The 15,498-nt window shown below is 41.5% G+C and overlaps 1 long non-coding RNA gene across 1 annotated transcript in view; it reads left to right on the top strand.

Moving 5' to 3' along the window:
* Window positions 1–15,498, top strand: part of LOC309631241 — a 94,770-nt gene that overhangs the window by 32,542 nt on the left and 46,730 nt on the right. Inside the window, exon 8 of the long non-coding RNA XR_014246140.1 lies at window positions 230–12,231. This is a non-coding gene — a long non-coding RNA (uncharacterized lncRNA). The remainder of the gene's footprint in view (window positions 1–229; window positions 12,232–15,498) is intronic.

Below are 15,498 nucleotides of genomic sequence, written 5' to 3' on the forward strand. Positions count from 1 at the left end.
TCTCTAGTTGCGGCAAGCGGGGGCCACTCTTCATCACGGTGGGCGGGCCTCTCACTATCGCGGCCTCTCTTGTTGCGGAGCACAGGCTCCAGACGCGCAGGCTCAGCAGTTGCGGCTCACGGGCCTAGTTGCTCCGCGGCATGTGGGATCTTCCCGGACCAGGGCTCGAACCCGTGTCCCCTGCATTGGCAGGCAGACTCTCAACCACTGCGCCACCAGGGAAGCCCAGGCATCAGCATTTTTGACAAGCACCCTCCCACAGGTGATTCAGAGGACCAGCCATCGAGAAACAGTGGTGTAGATGAAGTAATCAAATTACAAGCTCATTAACAGAGAAGCAATGTCAGAACTCTGAGCCTACTGCAAATTCCATTCTCAAGCAGGTCTCCCCTTCTTCCCCAACCACCTCCAACCTCATAAGATTATTCCCTTTTCAAAAGTATTTCTTGAAAGCAGCTGCTATTATCACTAGAGGAGTCCCAGAAGGATAAATCATCCCGAAAGAAAGAATGATAATGTAAAAATGAAAGCTCGAATCTAGTTTTGGGATCATTTATACAGTCAGTCAAAGGAACATGGCCTCAAATTGTCCTGCCAGGACTTGGAGGGTCTGGAACCATCTTGGTCATTCAGAAGAAGCAGAAACCATTTCCAGAAGCAGACTCCACATCTTTAAGGATTTTTCTAACATCCATTACACTGCTTCTCACGTGGCAGATGAGCCTCCTCAAACACGTGTGACCTGTCCCCACAGTTCCACTAAGGACTTTTATGACCCTGGTAATAATGTCAACTAACTTTTACTGTTTACTGTGTGCCAGTAACTTGGTACTCAGTATGGCATTTGATCTTTGTTTTACGTAATGAGGATCCTCGTTTTACATGGTGCCCATTTCACAGGTGTGGAAGTTGAGATAGATTAAACAACTAGCCACATAGGCTAATAAGGCTGCTAAGTGATTAAGCCTCGATTTGAAACAAGTTTTCTTTGTCTCTGAGTCCCTGAACATAACCACTATCATGCTGCCTCTCTTGGAAGAAGGATGGTGAGTTACAAAGGCAAACTTAGTCCCCTAGAAAAATCTTTGGGATAAGAAAATAGGCTATGATAGACTTAAACCGTGCTTTCAGGTAGAGGGCAGTGGGATTCTCATTTCTCAGAATTCCAACTATAGAAGCGGGTTGTAGTACCTTACACACCATGTATTATTCTCCAGGTAATTATACTGAGTAGAATACCTTTTGACTAATTGTATACATAATCAAATATTGTACAAATCGAAAAGCTTGAAAGTGCCCGCCGACTCCCTCCACCCCAGACCAAATGAAATCCTATGTACTAAACCATAGTTATGATTTTCCCCCTGGTTTCACTTGGATTTCCTTTAATAATGTTTGATTGTAATTAAAAGTCAGTGTATATGTGGAAAAGATGAAGAAACCAAAGTTATTCTCTTTTGTCTTTTAGAAAAGTGACAGTTATAAAAATGCTCAATATAATCAATTCACTTTTCCCCCCATTGAACTAGCATTTTATCAACCACAAATATGCTTCTCCACATAAGACAGTCACTGCAGTTCTGTGGTAAATGCAGCAGGACTGAAGTCATTGCCAAAGAAGCATCAAAGCTTTCAGAGCAGCTATTGATGTGCTCAGTTCATAACTCAAAGAAAGAGCAAAGAGAAAGAAGCCAATGGCACGAATGGCTTTGGGCTATGCTTTCAAAATAGGTTTAATATAAAGGCTAAAGCAGCAGTAAGATATTCATATATAGAACAGATATCTGCCACTTAGCAACCTGAGTGGAATAAGGTTTCAGAACCTCTCAATGTTCAGGCACTGCTGATCCTAGTAACAATAGGATTGAAAAAAATAATAGATCCTAATAGCTGATTCTGGCCTAACGGCATCTAAGTGGGAAGTCCAGACATTTTAGTGATCTATTATCTTTTAATCCTATTGTTAAGAGGATTAATAGTGCTGCAACATTGATAGGTTCTGGAATCTCACTTCATCTTTCAGGCCAAAGTGACTGACAACCATCCAGAGACTCATCCAGGACAGATAGGAGAACTCTGGTCTGTTCTTGGGTAAACTTACTTATTGGTCTGGTAAATCACAGCCCTAGGTTTGGGGGACATTAGTAGCAGTGATATTATTTGAGAAATTCTACTCTCCCCACAGCTCCTTGGAATCTCTGATTTCACTGGTCTGCAGTCAGTCTGTCCTCTTTTTTCTACCTGGCCTGATGTGGCCACATTACAGTTATGTAAGAAATGTGGTTGGGATGAATGCCTGCCACCTTGTTCACAGCCTTTCATGACAGCGATCTCTGTAATGGATAAGAATCACCTCTTTATTTCGGAAGGCAGTATGCTATGAGGGGGACAGTGTAGTGCTGGGAGACATGTAAAATCTAGTCTAAGTGCTGTCATTTATTAGCTCTGTGGCATTGAGCAAGTTATTTAATCTTTCTGAGTCTCATTTTTCTCATCAGAAAGTTGAGATAAAACTCAACTTTGTAGGGTCACCATAAGGAATAGAGATACTAGAGTGAGGTAAATAAAAGGTGGCTGGTGTCATTGTTGGGATGACAATGGTAAAGGAGGACAGTTAGTGATACAGAGTCTAGTCCTCACTTTTTGAAGAATAGGATTCACGTCTGGTGATTTTCAAAAGAAGATGGGAGGAGGGAAGCAAAGCTACTTGTTTTCCATGGTTGAGGGAATATCACTGATAGGAAGCAGCCAACAGTATTCTCTAGAGGCAGCGAGACAGCACCAAGCCAGAGAGAGAAGACTCAAGGTGATAGAACTCTCCAGATAGACACTGGTAGAGTGAGATGGGTACCCCCTGGGATTCACCAAAGATGACCTCAACTCCTCCATGACTCTGAAAGTCCTTCTGGAATCTACTCAAAAGAGGATACTGGGCATAGCAGTGGGCAACTATAAATGAGAACTGTAGTATCTGAGGGTAAGAAGATTGGGAAGTCAGTGGCAGTCTTTATGTATGGATCTTTCAGATCCCAAATTCCTCTTCTTAGAAGTAGAGTAGATATTCTTCAGTATTCGTCTTGTTGGAACTAGGGCAGATATTCTCCAGGGTCTGTAGTTTGTCATTGGAACACCCTTTTCCCTGAGGTCTTAGGCATCAAGGCTAGAAACCAACCTACATCTGAATGGAGGGCTCCTGTATCCCACCTATTGTCCAAAATGCATTGCAGAAGGTCCCTCATCCTCTTTCCAGTCCCACGATTCTCCTCCCTGTTTGAATGAAATTTTGCGATGCATTTTCTCTAACTACTCTGGCAGTCAGGGTTTCAAGTACACAAAATTGATTGTACATTTGAAAAAAGATCTGGCTGTTTGGGTGAAAACAGGAAGTGATAATTTTGTAGATAATGTATTTTTACATTCTCTCATTTAAAAATATGAATTTTGTTTCATCATTTACGGAAAATTTTGCACTTTTGAGCACAAATTATACAACTAAAAGAACTGGCGATGAGGGACAAAACTCACATACCTGAATATTTTCTTATAACCTTAAAACCTTTCCTCAATTGGTAAGAGCATCTTCATCAAATAAATGCATGAAAATTACAACTTTCTAAAAGAAGTCCAACCACATATGGAAAATAATAAAAATCTGGAAGAAGATGATTTTTATGACACTGTGGCCTGTTGCTATGGAAAATATGATAAGGCAAGCTGAACAATATTATGCTAATAGAAAAATGAGGTAGAATAAGGGTGGGAATTGGAAAAAGAGAAGTCCTATATTACTGCACAAATACCTTCCATAATTAGAAATTGTAGCAGAGAAAAAAAAACTATGATGTGGAAGTGAAAGGTAAATAGATTTCTGTCTGATCGGCTTGAAAATTATCCTCATCACCAAAAGGGCGTCTTCAAACTTGAAATATAAAGATGATTACTTTTTACTCGAGTGTACATTTTTTATACAACACTTTGAACTCCTCAGTCTCCACCATCTGTAGAACTCAATTTCCGTTTTGTAAAAAAATTGCTGACATCTGTTTAAACCCTAATATCTCCACAACCATGTAGAATGTTAACTCAAGCTTGGTGTCATGTTAAATCATTTTAACTTTAAAATAATATTAAACTTATGGTTCTGTTTCAACTTTGCCATGATACTAGTATTTAACCCTTCACATATTCTAAACTGCTCACCAAAGAAAAAATCTTGAATGGAAAAAATGAAGTCAAATGTGAACCCCTCATTTTTACAGGACACTGGAGAGATTTGTCTAAAATCTACCAAGAATTTGTAGTCTTGGAATAAGATGACAGACTGTTGGAAGGCCAATGACTTGACTAAAACATGGAACAGTCTGACTTAAAGAGATCTTGTCCTACTGACCATGGCAGTTGATCCTGTGCTTGGGCCAACCCATGTCAAAATTGTGAAGTAGTAAAAATAACCTGGATTTATAAAGTGTTGACAAATTTAAAGCCCTTCTACATTCATGATCTTATTAAAATTTCAGAACTGTACTGGTACATACAGTGGCAAGTTACGTCCCAGGTTTCTCCCCCCACCCTCACCTACAGGACTGAGGTTTTTATTCTGCCAGCTATTAGGAGTATTGCTTGCCGATGGCACACAGTAAGTCATGCCCCAGGAATTGCCCTTTGTTGAAGGGAGCTGCCTCACACAAGTCTATGTTTCCACTCCAAGGACTGCCCATATCCAAAGACATCCTGGTCAATAAAGGAGCAACAAAGGCCCCTCCCCCTCACCTCAGTTCAAACAACTCTGAAAGGCCATTCCAGACCAGAGATCGCTCAGGGTATCAACTGGGGCCTCTGTTGCAACTTCATTGCAGTTCAGTTTTTCCCTCTGCTCCATCCTATTCTCTCTCTCCCCTCCCCCCCATGCATATTGTTCCCAAGAATACATCCAGTGGAATCCCTATATGCAAATCTCCATCTCAGAGTCTGCTTCCTTGGGAACTCAACTTAAGACCTTGGTGCCAGTCTCAGAAAGTCATCTCTAAAATGGGATTTATGAACTAGGTCATCTGCCAGCTGGCAGGTGCAACATCTCAGAGATTCAGGAAAAGAAGTGATTATAAAGACAGTGGAATTAGGTTGCTTTTGCGGAGTGTACTCAATGCAATGGAGAAAGATAATGAAAAGGTTAGGGTGATTAATCACAAATTTAAGGCAAATTGTAAGTTCAGAGGGCTTTCTCAGAAGCATATGAAAGAACAATCGTCTCCTGCAGCCAGAGAACAGAAAATGCTGAGGATCAGTCCCCAGACTTTAATTACAAGGGTAGCTGAGCACCAGAGAACTTTGAATTGTCAGCCCTACAGCAAGTCAGCTATGCCACGGTCAGAGCCCTGGCTGGGAAGGGATGGACCCTGTGACCTGGGATGGGGATAGCTGGGTGTGTGCGCTAAAGAACTTTGATCCCCTGGGGCTTCCCTGGTGGCGCAGTGGTTGAGAATCTGCCTGCCAATTCAGGGGACACGGGTTCGAGCCCTGGTCTGGGAAGATCCCACATGACGTGGAGCAACTAGGCCCATGAGCCACAACTACTGAGCCTGCACGTCTGGAGCTTGTGCTCCGCAACAAGAGAGGCCACGACAGTGAGAGGCCCGTGCACCACGATGAAGAGTGGTCCCCGCTCGCCGCAACTAGAGAAAGCCCTTGCACAGAAATGAAGACCCAACACTGCCAAAAATAAATAAATTTTTTTAAAAAATTAAAAAAAAAAAAAAAAGAACTTTGATCCCCTGGAGCCTTGGCACAATGCAAAAAAAAAAAAAAAAAAAGCCCACTCTTTCCTGCTAAAACACTCCCCCTTGTTTGAACATGGTGCAGAGTCCTCTGCCTTGTAAGAAAACCCTTAGGTTTTCCTCCCAACTCCACTCTTGGCTGCTAACCAATAATTAGGAGCCCACCATAACATAACCTGACCAAGGCTATGCTGGACCTGCTAAGGGTGGAAAGAGACTAGGCACTGAAGGGGCTGTAGGACACAGGCAACATGGACCAACATTGGTCGTTCCCATCTCTAATTCCAGGCTTTGGGGATCCAGAGACCCTGGTTCCCAGAAGGGAAATGCCTCCAATGGGATTTACAGCAAGAGTTCCTTTCACCTCTAAGTTATAGCTGCTACCTGGTCACTTTAGGCTACGTTTGTCAAAGGCAAAGAAGGAAGTCACTGTCTGACGGGTATAATTTAATCATCAGTAGAAATGGAGAAGCTGCTACACAATAGGGAAGAATTCATATGGGACCCAGGTGATCCAGTGGGTCATCTCATCTCTTGATACTCAGTTCCCCAATTTTGACTATAAATGGTCACGTGCAACAGTCATAGCCAGAGAAGGGCATAGGGTCCAGAAGCTCAGACCCACTCAGGAAGGAGTGTCTGGGTCACTTTACCATGTAAGCCACTTAGACCGGCAGAGATGCTAGGGGTGAAGAGAATCTAGAACATGTAGTTAGATAGGGAGATGAGATGAGTGTCAGTTGCAGCCTCAGGACCAGTGGCAGTCGGGGGTGGCTGTATGTCATCCAGTAACCCTCCCACTGTCAGTTTTCCCAGGAAGAGAGACAAACCAGAATCACAGAGGGGCTGTTTCCAGGTGGTGTGTACTTACATACGAAGTAAGTGTGAAGTAAGTGCATCCGAGTGGCACGGGGGTGCATGCAGTTGGTGTCGTGCCCTGCCCAACCCCTCCCCTTCAGGAGGCCTCTTATTCTCCCAGATGCTTGCATTAGTGCTGGGGATGGCTTCAGCTGAGTCCTCCCCAGGCTTGCTCTCAGATGAAAGGAGCTGCGGCCTCTTCCAGGGCTGTGTCCCCTCCATGGGAGGGGACCGGTCTGTATCCAGTGACTGGTTAGTGTCGGGGTACAGACATCTGCCCCTTTGTCTCAGTGCAGGACAGTTTTGAAGAGCTCTGCTCATCAGGAGATCCCTGCAGGGTCACCTGAGTCTGCTGTTGAAACTTCATCACACTTTACCTTCTCCCACTGCCCGGTCCTGCCTCCTTCATGCTCTTGTTCCTGAGGGCTGTCCCCACGGAACATAAATCTCAGAGTCTGTCTCCCTGAGGATTCATCTCTACCAGCAGCATTTTTGGTTTCAGCACAGGACACGGGAAAATTGATGTTTGTGAAGACCTGGAAAGCTTGGAAGCAGGCAAAATGAGTCTTTCTATTCTATCTACAAATGCAGCTGGCTGCACCGGCTCACTCACAATGGCAGCTGTGCGTGCACAGGGACCAGGTTTCAAGACACAACTTTTAATACGTTATAAGTACAAAATAAGTTTTATTACAGAAACCTAGATTTTAAATAATAGGATTAAGTATAAAAATGTGTTTTCACTGCTGTTCCAAATTCTCTAAGCATTTGAGAATATACGTGCTTTCTAAAACATGCAAAAAGGGTAGTGAGTGTAACAACTCATTTTAATACCCAAGTTCTTTTTTTTTTTTACATTTTTTTTTTTTTACATTTTCATTGGAGTATAACTGCTTTACAATGGTGTGTTACTTTCTGCTTTACAACAAACTGAATCACTTATACCTATACATATATCCCCATATCTCTTCCCTCTTGCATCTCCCTCCCTTTCCCACCCTTCTAGCTGGTCACAAAGCACCGAGCTGATCTCCCTGTGCTATGCGACTGCTTCCCACTAGCTATCTATTTTACGTTTGGTAGTGTATGTATGTCCACACCACTCTCTCACTTTGTCACACCTTACCCTTCCCCCTCCCCGTGTCCTCAAGTCCATTCTCTAGTAGGTCTGTGTCTTTATTCCTGTCTTGTCCCTAGGTTCTTCATGACCATTTTTTTTTTAAGATTCCATATATATGTGTTAGCATACGGTATTTGTTTTTCTCTTTCTGACTTACTTCACTCTGTATGACAGTCTCTAGGTCCATCCACCTCACTACAAATAACTCAGTTTCGTTTCTTTTTATGGCTGAGTAATATTCCATTGTATGTATGTGCCACATCTTCTTTATCCATTCATCTGTTGATGGACACTTAGGTTGCTTCCATGTCCTGGCTATTGTCAATAGAGCTGCAGTGAACATTGTGGTACATGACTCTTTTTGAATTATGGTTTTCTCAGGGTATATGCCCAGTAGTAGGATTGCTGGGTCGTATGGTAGTTCTCTTTTTAGTTTTTGAAGGAACTTCCATACTGTTCTCCATAGTGACTGTATCCATTTACATTCCCACCAACAGTGCAAGAGGGTTCCCTTTTCTCCACACTCTCTCCAGCATTTATTGTTTGTAGATTTTTTGATGATGGCCATTCTGACCAGTGTGAGATGATATCTCATTGTAGTTTTGATTTGCATTTCTCTAATGATTAATGATGTTGAGCATTCTTTCATATGTTTGTTGGCAATGTGTATATCTTTGGAGAAATGTCTATTTAGGTCTTCTGCCCATTTTTGGATTGGGTTGTTTGTTTTTGGATATTGAGCTGCATGAACTCCTTGTAAATTTTGGAGATGGATCCTTTGTCAGTTGCTTCATTTGCAAATATTTTCTCCCACTCTGAGGGTGGTCTTTTCGTCTTGTTTATGGTTTCCTTTGCTGTGCAAAAGCTTTGAAGTTTCATTAGGTCCCATTTGTTTATTTTTTTTAAATTTCCATTTCTCTAGGAGTTGGGTCAAAAAGGATCTTGCTGTGATTTATGTCATAGAGTGTTCTGCCTATGTTTTCCTCTCAGAGTTTGATAGTGTCTGGCCTTACATTTAGGTTTTTAATCCATTCTGAGTTTATTTTTGTGTATGGTGTTAGGGAGTGTTCTAATTTCACTCTTTTACATGTAGCTGTCCACTTTTCCCAGCACCACTTATTGAAGATGCTGTCTTTTCTCCACTGTATATTCTTGCCTCCTTTATCAAAGATAAGGTGACCATATGTGCGTGCCTTTATCTCTGGGCTTTCTATCCTGTTCCATTAATCTATATTTCTGTTTTTGTGCCAGTACCATATTGTCTTGATTACTGTAGCTTTGTAGTATAGTCTGAAGTCAGGGAGCCTGATTCCTCCAGCTCCGTTTTTCTTTCTCAAGATTGCTTTGGCTATTCGGGGTCTTTTATGTTTCCATACAAATTGTGAAATTTTTTGTTCTAGTTCTGTGAAAAATGGCAGTGGTAGTTTGATAGAGATTGCCTTGAATCTGTAGATTGCTTTGGGTAGTATAGTCATTTTCACAGTGTTGATTCTTCCAATCCAAGAACATGGTATATCTCTCCATCTATTTGTATCATCTTTAATTTCTTTCATCAGTGTCTTATAGTTTTCTGTATACAGGTCTTTTGTCTCCTTAGGTAGGTTTATTCCTAGGTATTTTATTCTTTTTGTTGCAATGGTAAATGGGAGTGTTTTCTTAATTTCACTTTCAGCTTTTTCATCATTAGTGTATAGGAATGCAAGAGATTTCTGTGCATTAATTTTGTATCCCGCTACTTTACCAAATTGATTAGCTCTAGTAGTTTTCTGGCGGCATCTTTTGGATTCTCTATGTATAGTATCATGTCATCTGCAAACAGTGACAGCTTTACTTCTTCTTTTCCGATTTGGATTCCCTTTATTTCTTTTTCTTCTCTGATTGCTGTGGCTAAAACTTCCAAAACTTTGTTGAATAATAGTGGTGAGAGTGGGCAACCTTATCTTGTTCCTGAACTTAGTGGAAATGGTTTCAGTTTTTCACCATTGAGGACGATGTTGGCTGTGGGTTTGTCATATATGGCCTTTATTATGTTGAGGTAAGTTCCCTCTATGCCTACTTTCTGGAGGGTTTTTATCATAAATGGGTGTTGAATTTTGTCAAAATCTTTCTCTGCATCTATTGAGATGATCATATGGTTTTTCTCATTCAATTTGTTAATATGGTGTATCACATTGATTGATTTGCATATATTGAAGAATCCTTGCATTCCTGGGATAAACCCCACTTGATCATGGTGTATGATCCTTTTAATGTGCTGTTGGATTCTGTTTGCTAGTATTTTGTTGAGGATTTTTGCATCTATGTTCATCAGTGATATTGGCCTGTAGTTTTCTTTCTTTGTGACATCTTTGCCTGGTTTTGGTATCAGGGGGATGGTGGCCTCGTAGAATGAGTTTGGGAGTGTTCCTCCCTCTGCTATATTTTGGAAGAGTTTGAGAAGGATAGGTGTTAGCTCTTCTCTAAATGTTTGATAGAATTCGCCTGTGAAGCCATCTGGTCCTGGGCTTCTGTTTGTTGGAAGATTTTTAATCACAGTCTCAATTTCAGTGCTTGGTCTGTTCATATTTTCTATTTCTTCCTGGTTCAGTCTCAGAAGGTTGTGCATTTCTAAGAATTTGTCCATTTCTTCCAGGTTGCCCGTGTTATTGGCATTTAGTTGGCTTGTAGTAATCTCTCATGATCCTTTGTATTTCTGCAGTGTCAGTTGTTACGTCTCCTTTTTCATTTCTAATTCTATTGATTTGAGTCTTCTCCCTTTTTTTCTTGATGAGTCTGGCTTATGGTTTATCAATTTTGTTTATCTTCTCAAAGAACCAGCTTTTAGTGTTATTGATCTTTGCTATCATTTCCTTTATTTCTTCTTCATTTATTTCTGATCTGATCTTTATGATTTCTTTCCTTCTGCTAACTTTGGGGTTTTTTTGTTCTTCTTTCTCTAATTGCTTTAGGTGTATGGTTAGGTTGTTTATTTGAGATGTTTCTTGTTTCTTGAGTTAGGATTGTATTGCTATAAACTTCCCTCTTAGAACTGCTTTTGCTGCATTTCATAGGTTTTGGGTCATCGTGTTTTCATTGTCATTTGTTTCTAGGTATTTTTTTATTTCCTCTTTGATTTCTTCAGTGATCTCTTGGTTATTAAGTAGTGTATTGTTTAGCCTCCATGTGTTTGTATTTTTTACAGAGTTTTTCCTGTAATTGATATCTAGTCTCATAACGTTGTGGTTGGAAAAGATACTTGGTACGATTTCAATTTTCTTAAATTTACCAAGGCATGATTTGTGACCTAAGATATGATCTATCCTGGAGAATGTTCCATGAGCACTTGAGAAGAAAGTGTATTCTGTTGTTTTTGGATGGAATGTCCTATAAATATCAATTAAGTCCATCTTGTTTAATGTATCATTTAAAGCTTGTGTTTCCTTATTTATTTTCATTTTGGATGATCTGTCCATTGGTGAAAGTGGGGTGTAAAAGTCCCCTACTATGATTGTGTTACTGTCGATTTCACCTTTTATGGCTGTTAGTATTTGCCTTATGTATTGAGGTGCTCCTATGTTGGGTGCATAAATATTTACAATTGTTATATCTTCTTGGTTTGATCCCTTGATCATTATGTAGTCTCCTTCTTTGTCTCTTGTAATAGTCTTTGCTTTAAAGTCTGTTTTGTCTGATAGGAGAATTGCTACTCCAGCTTTCTTTTGATTTCCATTTGCATGGAATATCTTTTTCCATCCCCTCACTTTCAGTCTGTATGTGTCCCTAGGTCTGAAGTGGGTCTCTTGTAGACAGCATATATATGGGTCTTGTTTTTGTATCCATTCAACCAGTCTATGTCTTTTGGTTGGAGCATTTAATCTATTTACATTTAAGGTAATTATCGATATGAATGTTCCTATTACCATTTTCTTAATTGTTTTGGGTTTGTTATTGTAGGTCTTTCCCTTCTCTTGTGTTTCCTGCCTAGAGAAGTTCCTTTAGCATTTTTTGTAAACCTGGTTTGGTGGTGCTGAATTCTCTTAGCTTTTGCTTGTCTGTAAAGGTTTTAATTTCTCTGTCAAATCTGAATGAGATCCTTGCTGGGTAGAGTAATCTTGGTTGTAGGTTTTTCCCTTTCATGACTTTAAATATGTCCTGCCACTCCCTTCTGGCTTGCAGAGTTTCTGCTGAAAGATCAGCTGTTAATCTTATGGGTATTCCCTTGTGTGTTATTTGTTGTTTTTCCCTTGCTGCTTTTAATATTTTTTCTTTGTATTTAATTTTTGATAGTTTGATTAATATGTGTCTTGGCGTGTTTCTCCTTGGATTTATCCTGTATGGGACTCTCTGTGCTTCCTGGACTTGATTAATTATTTCCTTTCCCATATTAGGGAAGTTTTCAACTATAATCTCTTCAAATATTTTCTCAGTCCCTTTCTTTTTCTCTTCTTCTTCTGGGACCCCTATAATTCGAATGTTGGTGTGTTTAATGTTGTCCCAGAGGTCACTGAGACTGTCCTCAATTCTTTTCTTTCTTTTTTCTTTATTCTGCTCTGCAGCAGTTATTTCCACTATTTTATCTTCCAGGTCACTTATCCACTCTGCCTCAGTTATTCTGCTATTGATCCCTTCTAGAGAATTTTTAATTTCATTAATTTGTTGTTCATCATTGTTTGTTTTCTCTTTAGTTCTTTTAGGTCCTTGTTAAACGTTTCTTGTATTTTCTCCATTCTATTTCCAAGATTTTGGATCATCTTTACTATCATTATTCTGAATTCTTTTTCAGGTAGACTGCCTATTTCCTCTTCATTTGTTAGGTCTGGTGGGTTTTAACCTTGTTCCTTCATGTGCTGTGTGTTTCTCTGTCTTCTCATTTTGCTTAACTTACTGTGTTTGGGGTCTCCTTTTCGCAGGCTGCAGTTTCTTAGTTCCTGTTGTTTTTGGTGTCTGCCCTCAGTGGCTAAGGTTGGTTCAGTGAGTTGTGTAGGCTTCCTGGTGGAGGGGACTAGTGCCTGTGTTCAGGTGGATGAGGCTGGATCTTGTCTTTCTGGTGGGCAGGTCCATGTCTGGTGGTGTGTTTTGGGGTGTCTGTGGCCTTATTATGATTTTAGGCAGCCTCTGTGCTAGTGGATGGGGTTGTGTTCCTGTCTTGCTAGTTGTTTGGCATAGGGTGTCCAGCACTGTAGCTTGCTGGTCATTGAGTGGATCTGGGTCTTGGCGTTGAGATGGAGATCTCTGGGAGATTTTTGCCATTTGATATTACGTTGGAGCTGGGAGGTCTCTTGTGGACCAATGTCCTGAACTTGGCTCTCCTACCTCAGACGCACAGCCCTGATGCCTGGCTGGAACACCAAGAGCCTGTCATCCACATGACTCAGAATAAAAGGGAGAAAAAGAAAGAAAGAAAGAAAGAAGAAGATAAAATAAAATAAAATAAAAAGTTATTAAAATAAAAAATAATTATTAAGAAAAATTTTTAAGTAATAAAAAAGAAGGAAAGAGAGAGCAACCAAACCCAAAAACAAATCCACCAATGATAACAAGCACTAAAAACTATAGTAAAAAAGTTAAAAAAAAATAATATAGTAAAAAAACAAAACAAAACAAAACAAAAAAAACGGACAGACAGAACCCTAGGACAAATGGTAAAAGCAAAGCTATACAAACAAAATCAAAATCACACACAGAAGCATACACATACACACTCACAAAAAGAGAAAAAGGAAAAAATATATATATATCGTTGCTCCCAAAGTCCACCTCCTCAATTTGGGATGATTCGTTGTCTATTCAGGTATTCCACAGATGCAGGTACATCAAGTTGATTGTGGAGATTTAATCTGCTGCTCCTGAGGCTGCTGGGAGAAATTTCCCTTTCTCTTGTTTGTTCGCACAGCTCCCGGGGTTCAGCTTTGGATTTGGACCCGCCTCTGTGTGTAGGTCGCCTGAGGGCATCTCTTCTTCGCTCAGACATGACGGGGTTAAAGTAGCAGCTGATTCGGGGGCCCTGGCTCACTCAGGCCGTGGGGAGGGAGGGGTACGGCTGCGGGGCGAGCCTGTGGCAGCAGAGGCCAGCATGACGTTGTAGCAGCCTGAGGTGCGCCTTGTGTTCTCCCGGGGAAGTTGTCCCTGGATCATGGGACCCTGGCAGTGGCGGGCTGCACAGGCTCCTGGGAGGGGAGGTGTGGATAGTGACCTGTGTTCCCACACAGGCTTCTTGGTGGCTGCAGCAGCCTTTGCATCCCATGCCCGTCTCTGGGGTCCGTGCTGATGGCCGCGGCTCGCGCCTGTCTCTGGAGCTCCTTTAAGCGGCGCTCTGAATCCCCTCTCCTCGCGCACCAGGAAACAGAGGCAAGAAAAAGTCTCTTGTCTCTTCGACAGCTCCAGACTTTTTCCCGGACTCCCTCCCGGCTAGCTGTGGCGCACTAGCCCCCTTCAGGCTGTGTTCACGCAGCCAACCCCAGTCCTCTCCCTGGGATCCGACCGAAGCCCGAGCCTCAGCTCCCAGCCCCCGCCCGCCCCAGCGGCTGAGCAGACAAGCCTCTCGGGCTGGTGAGTGCTGGTTGGCACCGATCCTCTGTGCGGGAATCTCTCCGCTTTGCCATCTGCACCCCTGTGGCTGCGCTCTCCTCCGTGGCTTCAAAGCTCCCCCTCTGCCCCCCGCAGTCTCTGCCCGCGAAGGGGCTTCCTAGTGTGTGTGGAAACCTTTCCTCCTTCACAGCTCCCTCCCACTGGTGCAGGTGCCGACCCTATTCTTTTGTCTCTGTTTTTTCTTTTTCTTTTTTTGCCCTACCCAGGTACGTGGGGAGTTTCTTGCCTTTTGGGAGGTCTGAGGTCTTCTGCCAGCGTTCAGTAGGTGTTCTGTAGGAGTTGTTCCACATGTAGATGTATTTCTGATGTATTTGTGGGGTGAAAGGTGATCTCCACGTCTTACTCTTCTGCCATCTTGAAGCTCCTCCCCCCAAGTTCTTGAATAAACAGGGTTCTGTAATATTCTACCAAGCTCGATGTTCACTATGATCCAGCTTTCTCTTTTTAAGTAGATTTTCACCCAATATACATTCTATATTTTTCTTTGCTCAGTTTCATCCCACTTCTCTTTTTTATACCCAATTGGCTTTCCTATTAAACTTTGCTACCATTTTAGTGAATGATTAGGATATGCTGGTCTAAAGGTCTGAGCTAAAGAAATACTTACAAAGATTTTCTTGAACTTGAGTCAAAAATCTATGAAATATTAAGCTCACTTAATCGTATAAGTATGTTGAAAAGATTAGAAGAGAATTTTTATCTTAAAATGACAAACTAAGAGTTTGACCAAATATAGATACACACACACACACACACACACACACACACACACACACCACCTCCTAGGAGTTCTAGCACTTAAAAGGCAGAAAATGTCTTAACTCAATGCAATGCACCTTTAAGGGCAATACTGCAAAGTAATAGACAAACAAGTCAGATTTTAAACTAGAAGTCTCTGAGGATCCCAGATCTGGAAAATCTTTGGGGTCAGTGTTGTGGACATATCCACTCTCTTGTTGATTGCAGACATACTCAGATGAGTGAAAACTGGAGATTCCCTATAAGTGGAATAATCGGAGATTCCTATAGTGAGTCTCCAATTCACTGTAAGTGGTGATTCCCTATAGTGATTAATGTTCGGAAATTAATGTATTTTAGTGGGCATAGTGAGAAGAGGCTGAAGTGTGAGTGGGGAGGTGAAACACACTTTTTACCTCCCAAATTAGAACTCTATGATTG

Source organism: Balaenoptera borealis (assembly GCF_965194805.1).
Source record: "Balaenoptera borealis genome assembly, chromosome: 6".
Taxonomy (NCBI): Eukaryota; Metazoa; Chordata; class Mammalia; order Artiodactyla; family Balaenopteridae; genus Balaenoptera; species Balaenoptera borealis.